Genomic DNA, 15,973 nt, shown 5'->3' with positions numbered 1-15,973 from the left:
GACTTGGGTGTGGGGATAGGAGTGATTTTTTAAAGGCAGTGTTTCCCAAACTTCTTTTTCCTCTGGGCCACACTTTCAGAATAAACATTTGCTCGCATCGCACCATTTTTTAAAATTATTGATAATAAATACTTTGGAAAACCAAAAGAAGCAACTCCTAACAGTGCTTGATTCGTAACACAGAACACAACTACTTTATAATATGCCCGGAAAGTATTAAACAATGCAGCTACGTAAGAACGTGAATAATTCCCAGAATATAATGTGGATCATTCTGCCACATTTGCCATCCTCTGCCTCAACAGAACGGATAGCATGAAAACTGAACAGGAAAAGTCCTTTTAAGAAGGTGGATATGTAGCCTTATTAGACTTTACCGACTGGTGGGGTCTGTGTTGCTCCCGGGAGGGAGAAAGGAAGTCAAATGACACCGAGGTTGATTCAGAGAACGAGTTTATTCTGCTCTCCAGATAGCAGAAGGCACTTGCGTGGTCAGTTCACAGCAAGTCCAAAGAAATGAGAGATTTCATGCAGTATATATATCCTCCAGGCACCCTCTCCCCCCTTCCCCAGGAATCCAGCCACGTCAGCCTATACACGCAGGTTGACATCACATATGTTCCTGCTCCGGAACTCTTAACCATAAAAGGTTGTTCCTGTTCCTATACTCTTATCTTGGGGCAGGAGGTCACCAACTCCTGGCGCCGTTCTCAGGTCTCTTGTCAGACTTGACAAGGTCTGTGCGTCTTTGTGGTCTTTGTGGTCAGGATGTAAGATAAGACCCAGACACATCATCCCTGCTCTACTGGAACTGACAAGGCCACTCATTGCCGTCATGGACTGATAAGGGAGAGGGCTTTGAGCACTTGTTTATACAGCTGGGTTTTGGCTCAAGAGCTCAAGTTAGAGCATTTTAGAAATGCTCCCTTGGAGGAGGAAAAATGGGATTTTGGGTCAGTTTCAAATTGACTGCACAGAAACCCATTCCTTCCCCCTTCAGATACACTGCAATACTTTGTTGCATCTTGGTTTTGTGTGTGTGTGTGTGTCTAACATTCTCTGTCTGCTTCATGCATCTGACAAAGTAGGTTTTTACATGCAAAAGCTCATGGAAGGTAAATGTGTTATTCTGCAAGGTGCCATGATACCCTTTGTTATTGTGCCTCATAAAGAGCGATAGGAACGATGGGAAAGTAAATAGGCTTTAAAAAACACTTTTCATTTGCTGCACTTAAATACAAAGCGATGGAATCAATTTGGCCTCATAACCGAAACATCCATCTTCCTGATGAGTACATACAACAAATGGAGATTTGCTGAGGTGAAATTTAATTGCGCTAAATGCATATACATGCGCAGCAAAATCAAGTACAGCATCAGCTCCTTTTCTTTCAGGTGCCAGGGGGGAAATAGCAGAAGGGTGGGTGTCTGGGCAATTTGTTAAATATTGCTACATTAAATGTGTGCTAGCTTAAAATGAGGATGGAGAGGGTGGCTGAGGAAGAAGCTGGGACGCAAAGCAGGTGGCATTTCACTGGGCATCTTTTGCAGGGAAAGGGCAACATGAAAGGGCCAGGAGAAAGGGGAAAAAAGAACGGCCCCTGAACTTATCTATCCACAGTTATGTTTATTATACGTTAATTATTTCGCTGTAAGCTGTTTTGCAGGCTTTTGTTGGAACTGCAGTACAGTGGTACCTCAGGTTAAGAACTTAATTTGTTCCGGAGGTCCGTTCTTAACCTGAAACTGTTCTTAACCTGAGACACCACTTTAGCTAATAGGGCCTCCTGCGCAGCCACCGCACAATTTCTGTTCTCATCCTGAGGTAAAGTTCTTAACCTAAAGCATTTGTAATCTGAGGTGCCACTGTAATAGTTGCAATAAATGCAGCGCAGCCAATTGGGATTTAAACAGGATACAACTTTATTGATTACAGATGTCAGGAGGTTTTGGCGCAGGCATTGAGTGTGTATCGTGACTCAACCAACTCAACAAATCATTGTTATTGTTATTTGGCAGGGTTAACCAAAGTTAAGGATCATACATAATAATTGGGACACCCCTGCCCCCCACGATTACAATTTTTGTGAGTATTATGGCCCATCAGCCCCTGTCTGGACAGAAGCACCCGACCCCCCCCCCCCCGATCCATTTAAGGAGCTAACCTGATCCCTCAGAGAGGAGGGGAGGCTCACCCCCATCCGATTAGACTGAGAATTCAACCCAGTGCCTTACTGCCATTAAGTTGCTACGAGGTAGGCAAAACCCTCCGACCGGCCCAGTCAGTCTGAAGGCGAATGCCTCTCTGGCCCCACATATGGCAACCAAAGGAGCGAGGTCCTCCACAGGGCTTACCCTCGGGCAGCCCACCAGCATAAAGAGTAGGGGTGGGGGAATCTGGTGACAACTGAGGTTGAGGGCTTGATGTGGCTGGCTCTAATAATAATAATAATAATAATAATAATAAAATAAAAAAAATTATACCCCGCCCTCTCCAGCCAAGACTGGGCTCAGGGCGGCTATATCCAGAGAGTGGACGAGAGGGAAGAAGCTTCCCCTCTGGTCTACTCACAAATGGTGCCTCCTGGCTTGCCCACGATTGGCTGCAACCAGGGGTGAGCCCCAGTACTCGGAGTCCACCCCTGGCAGTCGGGAGGCTACTTTGAGCTGCCACTGGACCACAGCTTCCTCTCCCCACCAGCTGGCGGTAGGCAGTCTTTACTGACCCCGTGGTACACAATTGTAGCTGGAAGGGTTGCATTCACTGTTTTATGTTTTGTGAACCTGCTTTGAGGGTTGGTTTTTTTTTTTTAAAGAATCCCAAGGTGTATAAACTCAATGTAATGAATGAATTCTAAAGCAAGCAAGCGAACTAATAAAACAACTATGAGAAAGGTTTCAATCATCCATTTGGCCTTCCATTAACCCTTCTGAGAGCAAAGCCCTTTTTGACTGTGTCAGGGACTGGGCAGAGGAGGAATGGTGGAGACCACCCGGACCCTTCCAGGGAGGAGGAAGAGGAAGACAGTAAAGATTTGCAACAGGGGGGTGGCAGCTCAGAGGCAGATGAGGGGGAAAGTTGGGAAATAATGGAAGTGGAGGAGGCAGAACCAGGACGGCAGCTAGCTGACACATTGTCGTTCAAAAGCATTCCAGACCCTCCATCTCCCAGAACCTGGTGAGCCTTGAAAGTAGGAGAGCAAATTGCTCAGAGACAGAGGGCACGTAGCAGCACCCGTAGAAGTGATGAACGAGGAAGTAGGAGAGACGGTGGGTGGAGATTCCCTCGGGACAACGCCATTATCCAAGAGGCTGGGTTCTATAGCTTCTCTCTGTAAAGATTGAAATAAAAAAGGACTGTGATAAACTTTTCCTTGCTTCCTGGGCCACCAGCTGACAGCCGCTGACAGCACCCTGACACTCTGTCCCTGCCAGTAAACTAATTAAAAACCACCTGTGCTTCTTAATGATAGGATTCTGCACCTTGATTTTGCAGACAACACTTTCTTTACCAGTACTTTTGCACGAGGAACTCAAGGACATGATCCCTCTGAGTTTAGGTTCCCTATTCAGCTTTGCATTCTCCTTTAGTCTACCCTCTCTGCTCTGTGGAGGGAAACTGATCCCACCTTCTGTCCAAACCCACCATGTGCTTTGGAAACCAACCCTTCCCTTCTGCCTCACTTCGCAAAGCCGACTCTTTAAAAAAATCTTCTCTCTGAAGGATCATGTTGTTCAAACTGCCTGGTCTCTGTGGGATACTGCAGGGTAGGTTTATTTATGTAAGACATTTCTAAGGTCACCTTCCAGGACTATAGACTCCCAGTGGTGGCTTACGGTAAAAAACAAATGCACAACTTCATTAAAAAAGCACACGTTAAAACATGTAATTCAAATCCCAATAAAAGCAGTTTAAATATGCTCAGTGCAACCTAATCCTGGGCAGCATCCTACTTCATTTCATTCATAACTGAACTCTGTATTTTGTTTTACATTGTTTTAAACTTATTGCTTAATTTTCGGCTTGGATTTTGTATATTTCCAGCCTGAGACCTTCAGGTGAAGGGCAGATATGAATGCTAATAGTAGTAGTAGTAGTAGTAGTAGTAGTAGTAATAATAATAATAATAATAATAATAATAATAATAATAATAAAGTCTGCTGAGAGTGTGTAGGGTCCTTCCTACTGAATTTTATGTTCTTTGCTGGTTGAGTAACTGTTCTCTTGCTAGAGTTGCCATATGTCTGGGTTTTCCTGGACATGTCCTCTTTTTTGGAGCCAGCATGCCCATCCGGGTGGATTTTTGAATTTTACATGAAATGCTCTTTGGTAGAGCACAAGAGTCTTAATCTTGAGTCGTGGGTCCGAGCCCCATTTTAGGCCAAAGATTCCTGCATTGCAGGGGTTTAGACTAGATGAATGAAGAAGAAGAAGAAGAAGAAGAGGAGGAGGAGGAGGAGGAGGAGGAGGAGTTTGGATTTGATATCCTGCTTTATCACTACCCTAAGGAGTCTCAAAGCGGCTAACATTCTCCTTTCCCTTCCTCCCCCACAACAAACACTCTGTGAGGTGAGTGGGGCTGAGAGACTTCAGAGAAGTGTGACTGGCCCAAGGTCACCCAGCAGCTGCATGTGGAGGAGTGGAGACGCGAACCTGGTTCACCAAATTATGAGTCCACCACTCTTAACCACCACACCACACATCTAGATGATTCTAGCCTTGAAGCTCTGAGGGTCAACAGGAGTGCTGGCGTCAAGATTGCTGACTCTGGACACTGGCTACTGTGTTAAATGATTCCTGAAGGATATATATATATATATATATATATATATATCCAACTCCAGATAAATGAGCACTGGACTGCAACTTGTGAGTTGTAAACTTGACAATGGAGTTAATGCCTTGACAAGAAACTCATTAGGTGGCTGTAGGTGAGCCACTATTTCTCAGTTTCAAGCTCACCTTTGCAAAATGAGGATGGAAAGAATACTGTCATACCTTAGAAGACTGCTGCGAGGATGACTGAGATAATGTATGTGATGTGCTTTGAAATATTTGAAACGGGCCATTTAAATGCTAATTATGAGGTGCAAACGGCCACGGCAGGCCTCGGAGTCTTCTAAAAGCAATATATTATCTTCACTCTGCCATGTCTAACAAACCACACAATGTGCTGTCAGTGGAGGGAGACAGGATTTTCATTTCTCCTCAGCAAGTGTGGCCCCATGATGCAAGCCACAGGTATTGGTATGAATGCAAGGATAACAGAACCATAGGCTCCCCTAACCTTTTCACGCAGTGAATCACAATTAAAAGTAATTGCTTTTATCTCTATGGCAAAACACACCTCTGTTGACAAACCCAACCGATATCTAGGAGAGCGCAGTAATAAGACAGAGAGATGGAGCACCTGGAGAGTGAAATAGTAAAAGATGCGTACTATGCATTCAAATGATTTTCTCTGATGAATAAATGAAGCTGTTTTCTGACGGTGAGGCATTGAAAAGAGAAGAACACACAATGTACCAGGCGGGAGGGTGGAAAGAGATATAGAAATGTGATCTAATGGGGGGAAACACACCTATGAAAATTGCTACCAACAACATAGACTGATGTGAGAAGCAGCAACAGTTAAGATTAAAATAGGTTTTCTCATCTGCAAAATACTGGCATTAATTATAGAAATAATGCATTTTTAAACACACACACACACACACACACACACGGTAGACTTTAGTCCTCAGTCCTGAAGGGCACCCAGGACCAAATATATTTAAACTGTTGTGAATTATTTAGTGATGAAACATGATCTGGAGCTTAATTTGTGTGTACTGCAATGGGGCGAGTAAATCTCCTGTCATTAACAAGCCAAAAATGAGTTGTGATAATGTTCCTAGTAGCATTGCCCATGAAATGCAGTCAGATGGTGAACACTGAAGGCACTTGAATGATCAGATTAATTGTTCAACTCCTGAATGGAGGTTCCACTGGACTTTGCCCGAAGCAACATCATAAAGCAAAACTGGTCGGTCCTGCTTGCTCTGCGACAATACTGAGAGAAGCCAAAATAGTTGCAGTAAATGTTTCTTAAGGAGTTTCCATACTTAGGTCCCGGATAAAATATTAATGCAGATTGTTAGTCAAGCTATGTTGTGGTTAATAATAATAATAATAATAATAATAATAATAATAAAATTATACCCCACTCAACTCATCTGGCTCAGTTCCCCCAGACACTCTGGGCAGCTCCCAATAGAATATTAAAAACATGATAAAACATCAAACATTAAAAACTTCCCTAAACAGGGTTGCTTTCAGGTGTCTTCTAAAAATCAGATAGTTTTTGATTTCCTTGACATCTGAAGGGAAGGCTTTCTACAGGGTGGGCGCCACCACCAATAAGGCCCTCTGCCTGGTTCCCTGTAACCTCACTTCTCTCAGTGAGGGAAGTGCCAGAAGGCCCTTGGAGCTGGACTTCAAGTGTCCGGCCTGGATGATGGGGATGGAGACGCTCCTTCAGGTATACTGGGCCAAGACCATTTAGGGCTTTAAAGGTCAGCACCAACACCTTGAATTGTGCTCAGAAACATACTGGGAACCAATGCAGGTCTTCCAGGACTGGTGTTATATTACGTGTCTGTGGCCATCAGTAGCTGTTTTGTTGGCGATTCTAAGTGTGGGGAAGACCCTCTCCATGCTGTTGGCAATTTCAGCAAGACTTGGGAGTAGGGGTTCCAGAGGTTATGATTTGAAGCAGATGTGGCTAATCTTTCACCCTGTTGGGAGACTGTGTACGTGCAGCTACTCACATAGAGTCAATTAAGGTTTGGCAGACAGCCAGAAGGCAATCTGAAGGAGTAAGTCTGTCTGGTGATAACAGAGGCATGGAGACCGCTCCCTGATTGGTCAAGCTCTCTCAAGGGAGTGATAATTAATGGCCTACTAACTGGAATGTGTTAGTTCAAGGTTCAGAGTTCTGTGTGTCAGTCAGTGTAGGAGTTGTGAGTCGTGTAAGAAAGAGCAAGCTAAAGATCCGTGTTCTGTTCCTGTAAATAGTCCACTGTATATACGGTAATAAACACCTAACTACAAGTTCCTGGTTCCTGCTTCGTCTATCCTGTCTGCAGCCAATTTGCCAACTGCTTCCGTGGATTCTGAGTGTACTCTGCTAGGTCTGGCTAAGGTCCTGCAACTAGTCAGCAAGTTGCGAAATACCAAATAGGTTCTGCCAATAGGCCCTCCAGATAATGTTGGATTTCCCTTCTATTCAGCCCTTGCCAACATGACCAGGAGTTGATGATGAGAAGTTCCTCACCCCTGGTATATGGTGAGTCAGCATACCCTTTGTGCTGACTTATTTTTCCAGTTTGCACCTGATAATAAATATTTAGGTGATTGATGAACAGTGACTATAAATAGGACTGCATCCAACAGACAAGGAGTGATGCAACATTTCAGAGTCGGACACTTTAAAGGGGTTGAGAGCCCTCAAGGTTAGTGCCAAGAAACTTTCTTCCCCCGATGTCACGCCAATCACAGATTTCCACTAAAAGGGTAAGGCTGAGAGGTGGAAACTCAGAGCACTTTGCTATCCCCACAGATGGAGTAATTTGACATCTCTTAAATGTGCATCTTTTTCTTGCTTATTCCCCAATTCCCAGATTTTCTTTCCTACAAGAATAAAGAGAGATAAAATATTTGACTGTATCTGGAGAAGGCAGAACAAGTCATCAATCAAATGGTTAGAAAATAAAGGAAAGGTTTCCTATAATAGCATGTAAAGCTTAAGGAGCTATTAAAAATATATATATCAAGGAATTCAGTCCACCCCATTCCCTGTGCTTTCATGTCTTTCATGTTGCTCTGCTGTGCATTCTCAACCAGCTGCTCTCTCTCCTTGCCATACCAGCTGCATCACAGTTGGGATGCCTGATGCCACCTACAGAAGTAGTTTGGCAGCTGGTTAAACATTAGAGTAGACAAATAGAGATCTCCTAAGTGACTGGCATTCTCTTACCCGAGCCATCTAAGCAAATAGAAATAGTATGTAGATTACCAAACAGAAGGTCATCACAATGATTAGCAAAAATCCATTTGGCCAACATACAGATTTTAATATTAGAGAAAAAAGGGGGGGGAGGGAATCAAATCCATATGATGTTGTTCACCTGATATCCTTTGCTGTCCACACTGCCAACACTCATCTTGGAATTCGTAGCTCTTATTTGAATGGATCTGTTATATGTTTTTTTTAAAAAAACGTGTTGTATCAGGGACAACAAACAAATTGTTCTCTTTAGCAGATTAAATTGTTTCTTTGATCTGTCTAAGCTTGAGCATTGGCCATCTTTCTTCTGCTTTTAGTACTTACATGTGGATTTGTCACACCCCTCCAATGATGCCCTCTTTGGTTACTTCTGTTCATCCCCCACATATTAACATATTAACATACTTTTTCTAAATAGGTGGAAATAGTCAATAGTAAAATTGTGACGATGACGACGGAATAGGACACCCCTATTCTCATCAGAGAATGTTGGAGGGTTTTCTTCATTTATTCTTAATAGCTTGATATCCCTTTTTGGTCGTAGATAATTTTCATGTCTATATGAAACAATGGCATCATTTATTTTATTGTGATGGACAATTCCATGTGCTTTCGCAAATGAGTATTGATGATTTCTAGGCAACAGAAATACCGTATTGGCCTGAATATAAACCTCCCTCCCCCCCAAAAAAAATCCGACCATGAAAAGGTAAAATGTGGCCTAAATCTGCGACCTTACAAAAATTGGCTTTTGTAATATCGCTGCTGAAATGGTGAAACAGCTGAAACAGCTGAAATGGTAAAATGGAACGGGTGTGAGTGCCTGCGGAATTTTAAGGGAGCGGCTTATTTTTGGGTATTGCCTCTCTCCCCCCCCCCGAATGTTAAAGGTGCGGCTTATATTTGGGCCAATACGGTACATACACCCCAACATTTCTCTGATTAAAATAGGGACATCCTATTCCAAAGCATTAATAATAATAATTTTATTATTTACACCCCATCCATCTGACTGGGTTTCCTCAGCCACTCTGGGCGGCTTCCAACATATATAAAACATAATAAAACATTAAAAATTAAAAAAACTTCCTTATACAGGGCTGCCTTCAAATGTCTTCTAAAGGTTGCATAGTTACTTATCTCCTTGGCTTGGGGTGTGTGTGCGTGCGTCGCATAACTCCATACCCGCCAACATTTCTCAGATGAAAATAGGGACATCCTAATGAAAATCGGGATATTCCGAGATCAAATAAGAAACGAGGATGGCTTCTGTAAATCCGGGACTCTCCCTGGAAAATAGGGACACTTGGAAGGTCTGGAAATAATGAATTAAATGCTGCCTATACTCCCCCCCCCCTTTCATCCATTCTGTTTTGCTGCACCAAGGGAATTTTATTTCATTTAACACCAACCTGTCCATCCATCCATCTGTCCCCCTCTCTCCAATTTTAAAATACCATTTGCTTCTTACCTTTCCAGTAGCAGTGCTCTTCTATAGTTACTGATAGTTTCGGCCTGGTTTTATTCATCTTCACCTAGCACCCGCACAATCTTTTAGTATTCCTTCCCCATTTCTCTTCTCTTCGTCTTTATTACATTTCAGGCCTTTAGGTAGGGATCACAGTGAGTTTTTGTCCATTGCGCAGTGCTTTGTACATGTTAAATGCTCTGGAAATAATAAATGAAGATGATGAAATAATATAAGAAAAGCACTAGTGTTTTATTTCATTTTTTTGCAACCTCGAAACTGCCCTCCCTAAGAAAGAAAAGGCAAAGTTACTTCCAACTTGACAGAACTGCATTGCACTTGATAAACTTCAATTATCCCCAAAGAAACATTAAACCATTGACATTATCCACTGATAGCAGATGTTCAGGACCATATACTCAGCAGATACACTTGTGCTGAATTTTTAAAAAGAAAAGGCAGGGGAAAAAATCTTGAATCTTAGACGTCACTGCTTTTAGCACTACATTCTAGCACCCAAGCATCTGCAGAAAACTATTCGCCGACAAGTGTTTCAGACAATATATCCTAATTGGTGAACATTCCCATTTACTTATTGCACTGTTTGACAGAATATCTGGCCCAGAGATAACATCGGAAGTGCTACTTCAACTACAAGTCCAGCTTGCATTCTGCAAGGATAAAGTTTATCTCTCCATTTAAAAAATATGTACACATTGCCTGTGACATTTGCAAACGAAATTACTTTTGAGTGTGGGAGATACTTTCTTTTCAATAAAGATTAGGGCAAATTAGAGCAAAACTTGTCCTTTATAGCTGTGAAGTATTATTTCATTTTTGGTTTTATTTTAAAGCTGGGAAATCACTTGTTGTCATGTGGTAGATCACAATTCTAACATACCTTGGCAGGACGCGGAGGACCTATGGAGCATAATGGTTCTGGAAGTTGAAGGTAGCGGAGTTGTTAGGTAGTGGAGACAGAATTCTGTGGGTGAAAAACCCCATCTTAAAAAAAGCAGAACCCACCCTGCAAGGATGAAACCAGTATCATCTTTTGGGAAAAGACTGAGGAAGGTTCATCAAGCCTTGATCGTACCTGGAGCTTTTGTTCCATCCCCCCACTCCTGATGTGGCGTTTGCCCATTCTTTTGAAAATGTCTGTACAGGGGGAGAGAAAGAGTTAATAGGTAGGCTCCGCCTCTGGCTTTTCTGTTGGTCTACCTGTTTTTAAAAGGGCTTAGCTCTAGGGTTGGTTAGTTAGTTAGTTAGTTGGTTGGTTGGGAGAAGGCAGTTGGGAAAACAGTTGGCAGACAGTTGGAAACAGAGAGACAGTTATGCAGTTGGTTCTTGTGTGAGGGGAGGTAGAAGAGTTAGAGAGAGGATAAAATAAGACTAAGAGGGTAAAGGGTAACAGTGTTTTGAATGCATTTAAAGTTTATTTGCGTTTGCAATAAACTACAATCTCCATTGTTAACTTAAGAACCTGGCTGAGACTAAGTGATTTGCCGGGGAGAACCTGGTTGGTGGCAGCGGATTAGTGGTGTATGGGTCAATAGTCCATGAGACGACCGGGGGCTCCGTATGGATGCCACACCCCCCTCAAATGAGAGAGGGAGAAAGAGACTTGGAACCAGTTGCCATGCAGAGAAGACCTGAGCAGGAGTTTCCCTTTCTTATCATCTGTTAGTTTTTCCCTTTGAAAAGCACTTTGCACAATGTTCTGCATTAACCAATCAGCATGAAGGATCACATCTCTGTAGCCAACTGCATGGAAATGGTACGTTAGAGAGTAAAAAGTTAGTTTGATGGCCTCCTTCAAATGTGTGGCAAGAAGGACCCTCTTTATTTGTAAGATGACTGACTTAAAATAAATTATGATTTCTAGTTATATACATTTCAATAGTTTTACAATCATCCTAACATTTAAAAACTTGACTTCCTCCCTCCTCTCTCTGCCGTTCCTTAAATTTATTTTTTACATTTCCTGCATATTCTAACTTAACGTATTATTTTATTCACTTTATATATATGTTTTTATGAAACTGCAGGTTACTACAGTAATCCTGCCAATGTTCTTATCTGTTTACAGTTTGTAAAAATTCAACAAACCATTTCCATTCTTTTATAAAAAGTTTGTTATCTTGATTTCTTATTTGTCTGGTAAGTTTCACCATTTCTGCATATTCCATATTTTTTTTTTAATCCATTCTTCTTTTGTCGGGATTTCTTTCCATTTTGGGGCAATTACATTCTTGCCGCTGTAGTCACATACATGAATAAATTTGAAGATGTCTGACTGATGGAGACTCTGAGCCTCAGCTGCTTCTTTGTACCAAAATAAACAGTTTAAAGTTCTTTCATAAGAAGCGGTGACTGTTCTTGGTGCAAGCCAGAGAACACCTCTTCACCTATTACAACAGTATATTTCTCTATGCTTGCTTTAACAAGGCCAGCCTATACATATCTACTCAGAAGTAAGCCCCACTGAAATTCAATGGGACTTGCTCCCATGTATATGTGTTGGGATTGCAGCCCCAGTTAGGGCTTATCTGCTTTCCCCCAGGAAGAAGCAGTGCAAATGTCAACTGGGTTTTCTCAGGATCGATGTTTGCTCCGATTTAGCACTGAAGAGTGGGTTTTCTGGGAGAAAGCGGTGGGCCAAAGCGAAACCACTCAGTCCCATGCTTTCTAGCCACAGGACAAAGGGAAGTGTAAACAAGCCCTTAATATTTCAATTGGACAAGAACAGATAACAATGAATCTGCATTTCATTCATTCATTCACTGAATTTATATACCGCCCTATACTCGGAGGTCTCAGGGCGGTTCACAGAAAATATCACAATATCTAAAATCAAAATAAGAACAATGGGGAGAGCATTCCACAGACGGGGAGCCACTGCACGGAAGGTCTGTTCTTGTGTCGCCACCCTCTGGACCTCTCAAGGAGGAGGCACATGAAGAAGGGCCTCAGAAGATGATCTCAGGGTTCGGATGGGTTCATATGGAAAGAGGTGGTCCTTGAGGTATTGTGGTCCTGAGCCATTATCAGGACAACCTATGTCCCCATCACACACACTGGCTGAGATGGGAGTTGTTTTCCGATAGTGCCATTCCATAGTGCCATTTTCCATAGTGGGGAGTGTGTGTTAACAACCACATGGGTGGGACACATAAAATGAGCTTTTCCCACCTGATTTGCACGCTGCCAGAAAGTAGAGACATTTAATTGCATCCTGCCAACATGGCCTCTTTCTCTTTCTCTGATGGAAAGAGAATCAAAGCTCTGATAATAGCAGGTCTGTTTCTTTCTTTCCTTCCTGCTTTAGCTCTTTCCCTAAGGACAGGAGTTTGATTCAGTTGACATTGTAATTCCTCTAACAGTTTTGAGTTTTCCTCCCTTCTGTGTCCTGAAAGCGGAACGCTCTGCTTCACAACAGCCAATAGTTTCACTCTGCCGGAGAGAGGAAAGCCAAGATTATTATTATTATTATTGTTGTAAGTCCTACAAAGTTCTTAAGAAAATTTCACAGAAAGGATGTTGTTTAGAGATCAGTGATGTGGAGATGGAATTTAAATATTAAGAGGCAAGAATTTGCCTTCTGGTGAAAGATGATATTTGCATAATAGCAAGAAGGGCTCCTTTGTTGGAAACAAAATTGCTGACTGGAATCTGCAATTCAGGTGCCTCGATGATCTTCAACCTCGTTTGGCAATGGGAAATATGCTAATTTGGGTGGCTGGTTGTCCATCATAGACTGAATACTCAATAGGAACAAAACTGAGAGAATGTACAAACAGTACAGCAAAAGTAGACACTGAGCAAAAATTCCTCTTCATACAGGTTCAATAACAATTGCTTTTAATGGAGCTCAACCAGTTTACACCATCTGAAGAGCTGACCCAGAACATGAGTAAACAAGCTTAGTCTGTCTGAATTTTTCAAAACTGCTTACCTCACAGAAAAATCCTACTGAGGTAAGGATGTGAAAATCCATTATAAAAATGCAGTGTTTTGCCCTCTTTCTACCTTGGTAATAATTGTAAATTTAATGCTATCTGCTAATATGTTTTTGCCTTAGGATACTCTGTGGCACAGTCAGGCAAACCATTTGAGTTCGCAAAAGAAGAATGAATATGTTTTACATATTGTCCGGCTTGGTTCTGAAACTCACTGGGCAGCAACGGGTAAATCACTCTCTTCCAGCCAAACCTACCTCAGAGGGGTGTTTGGGGGCTAAAATACCAGTTCTTTTGAGGAAGGGCATAGAAGTTCATGAATCCTCAGGAGATAATGTGCTGCTTGGTAGTGACCTCAAGGCTTGGCCGCTACAAATAGGTCCTGCTTTTGTTCAGAAGTCACTTGTTTCTGAGAAATGAAACAATATCTGAAGCTGTTGTGGGAAGAGCAGCAATGGACTGTTGGTATGAAGTTAAGCATTTCAATATCCCCCTTCCTATGTACACCCCACTGTACATAAAAATGATCATGCCAGGGGAAAGAAATCTAGCCTATTATTTTCCCTAACATTGTAATTTTGCACAAGGGTATAGGGCTTGTATGGAATTAAGATTGCCGGAAGAAATATCAACAACCTCAGATATGCAGATGACACAACCTTGATGGCAGAAAGTGAAGAGGAATTAAAGAACCTTTTAATGAGGGTGAAAGAGGAGAGCGCAAAATATGGTCTGAAGCTCAACATCAAAAAAACGAAGATCATGGCCACTGGGCCCATCACCTCCTGGCAAATAGATGGGGAAGAAATGGAGGCAGTGAGAGATTTTACTTTCTTGGGCTCCATGATCAGTGTAGATGGTGACAGCAGTCACGAAATTAAAAGACGCCTGCTCCTTGGGAGAAAGGCGATGGCAAACCTAGACAACATCTTAAAAAGCAGAGACATCACCTTGCCAACAAAGGTCCGTATAGTAAAAGCCATGGTTTTCCCAGTAGTGATGTATGGAAGTGAGAGCTGGACCATAAAGAAGGCTGATCGCCGAAGAATTGATGCTTTTGAATTATGGTGCTGGAGGAGACTCTTGAGAGTCCCATGGACTGCAAGAAGATCAAACCTCTCCATTCTGAAGGAAATCAGCCCTGAGTGCTCACTGGAAGGACAGATCGTGAAGCTGAGGCTCCAATACTTTGGCCACCTCATGAGAAGAGAGGACTCCCTGGAAAAGACCCTGATGTTGGGAAAGATGGAGGGCACAAGGAGAAGGGGACGACAGAGAATGAGATGGTTGGATGGTGTTCTTGAAGCTACTAGCATGAGTTTGATCAAACTGCGGGAGGCAGTGGAGGACAGAAGTGCCTGGCGTGCTCTGGTCCATGGGGTCACGAAGAGTCGGACACGACTAAACGACTAAACAACAACAACAACATAGGGCTTGTATAGGGAGTCGATATTCATAAATGAAATCCCTGCTCCTACAGCTTGAAGATGTACAGTGCATTGGAAACCAGAAGCCTTTCTCCTGGGCATTGTCGGCCAATCAGTGCCAAAGAAAGACAGGGCTTTTTTTATGTATGCTACTACAGCAGCAAGAATTCTCATCGCAAAGTATTGGAAGACACAGGATCTACCCACTCTGGAAGAATGGCAGATGAAGGTGATAGACTATATGGGACTGGCTGAAATGACTGGCAGAATCCGAGACCAGGGGAAAGAGACGGCGGAAGAAGATTGGAAGAAATTTAAAATTTATCTTAAGAAATACTGTAAAATTAATGAGGGCTAAAATGTTGAAGGTATAGAAAATAGGGGATTACAGCTGTGGAAGATTAAGTAAAAGAAAAGAACAAGGGAAAATTAGATAAAATTAAGGGGGAGGATTTGCTGAAATAAATTTGGGAATTGGGATGCAGAAAGGGGAGGTACGGGGAAGTTGGTAAAGTAAGGTTTAAGAAAAAAGGATTCGAAATTATACATGTTTGTTTATGTCTTTGTATGTTTGTATTGTGTATTGTTTGTGTTTATATAAATTGTGAAAAACCAATAAAAAATTTAATAAAAGGAAGAAGAAGATGTACAGTGCATTGACAGCTAAGAATGTAGGGCGAGACCTGTAGTATTAGACCAAAGGCCTATTTAATTCATTATCCTGTTTACACGAGCTATGGAAAACCAGAAGCAGGAGATGGGATGGTGGCATTTGGAAGCAAGCGGCCTTTGATCCTGTAGGTCACAAGGCAGCCAGAAAGGTCACCCCTGCTAGCCTGGGCTCCTGGCAACAGCATTGCTGCCACGGGGGTGAGGGGGCAAGGCAGTGGGGATCTTGGTTAAACCCTACTGGGTTTGGACTGCACCCTTAGTTTAATAAATGATAGTTCATGGAATAATAACATTGTAGAGTTGGAAGGGAGCCCAAGCATCACCAAGTTCAACTGCCTGCAATGCTGGAATCTCAACTGAAGCATCCATGACAGAGGATCATCCAGCCTCTGCTTACAA

General features: G+C 42.5%; 2 long non-coding RNA genes across 2 annotated transcripts; one reads left to right on the top strand and one right to left on the bottom strand.

Annotated features, from left to right (window-relative positions):
* Positions 1 to 6,217: 6,217 nt before the first annotated feature.
* LOC309515256 lies at positions 6,218 to 10,631 on the bottom strand. The gene is made up of 4 exons (XR_014212365.1): positions 10,418 to 10,631; positions 9,520 to 9,716; positions 8,170 to 8,236; positions 6,218 to 7,672 (listed from the first exon to the last, which is right to left on the bottom strand). It is a non-coding gene; the product is annotated as an uncharacterized lncRNA (long non-coding RNA).
* A 226-nt stretch (positions 10,632 to 10,857) lies between these two features.
* LOC309515266 lies at positions 10,858 to 14,008 on the top strand. The gene is made up of 3 exons (XR_014212378.1): positions 10,858 to 11,293; positions 13,360 to 13,493; positions 13,598 to 14,008. It is a non-coding gene; the product is annotated as an uncharacterized lncRNA (long non-coding RNA).
* The last annotated feature ends 1,965 nt before the right edge of the window (positions 14,009 to 15,973 follow it).

This window comes from Podarcis vaucheri, assembly GCF_965113315.1.
Source record: "Podarcis vaucheri genome assembly, chromosome: 12".
Taxonomy (NCBI): Eukaryota; Metazoa; Chordata; class Lepidosauria; order Squamata; family Lacertidae; genus Podarcis; species Podarcis vaucheri.
Note: the sequence above shows the minus strand (reverse complement) of the source record. Positions and strands in the feature narration are given on the sequence as shown.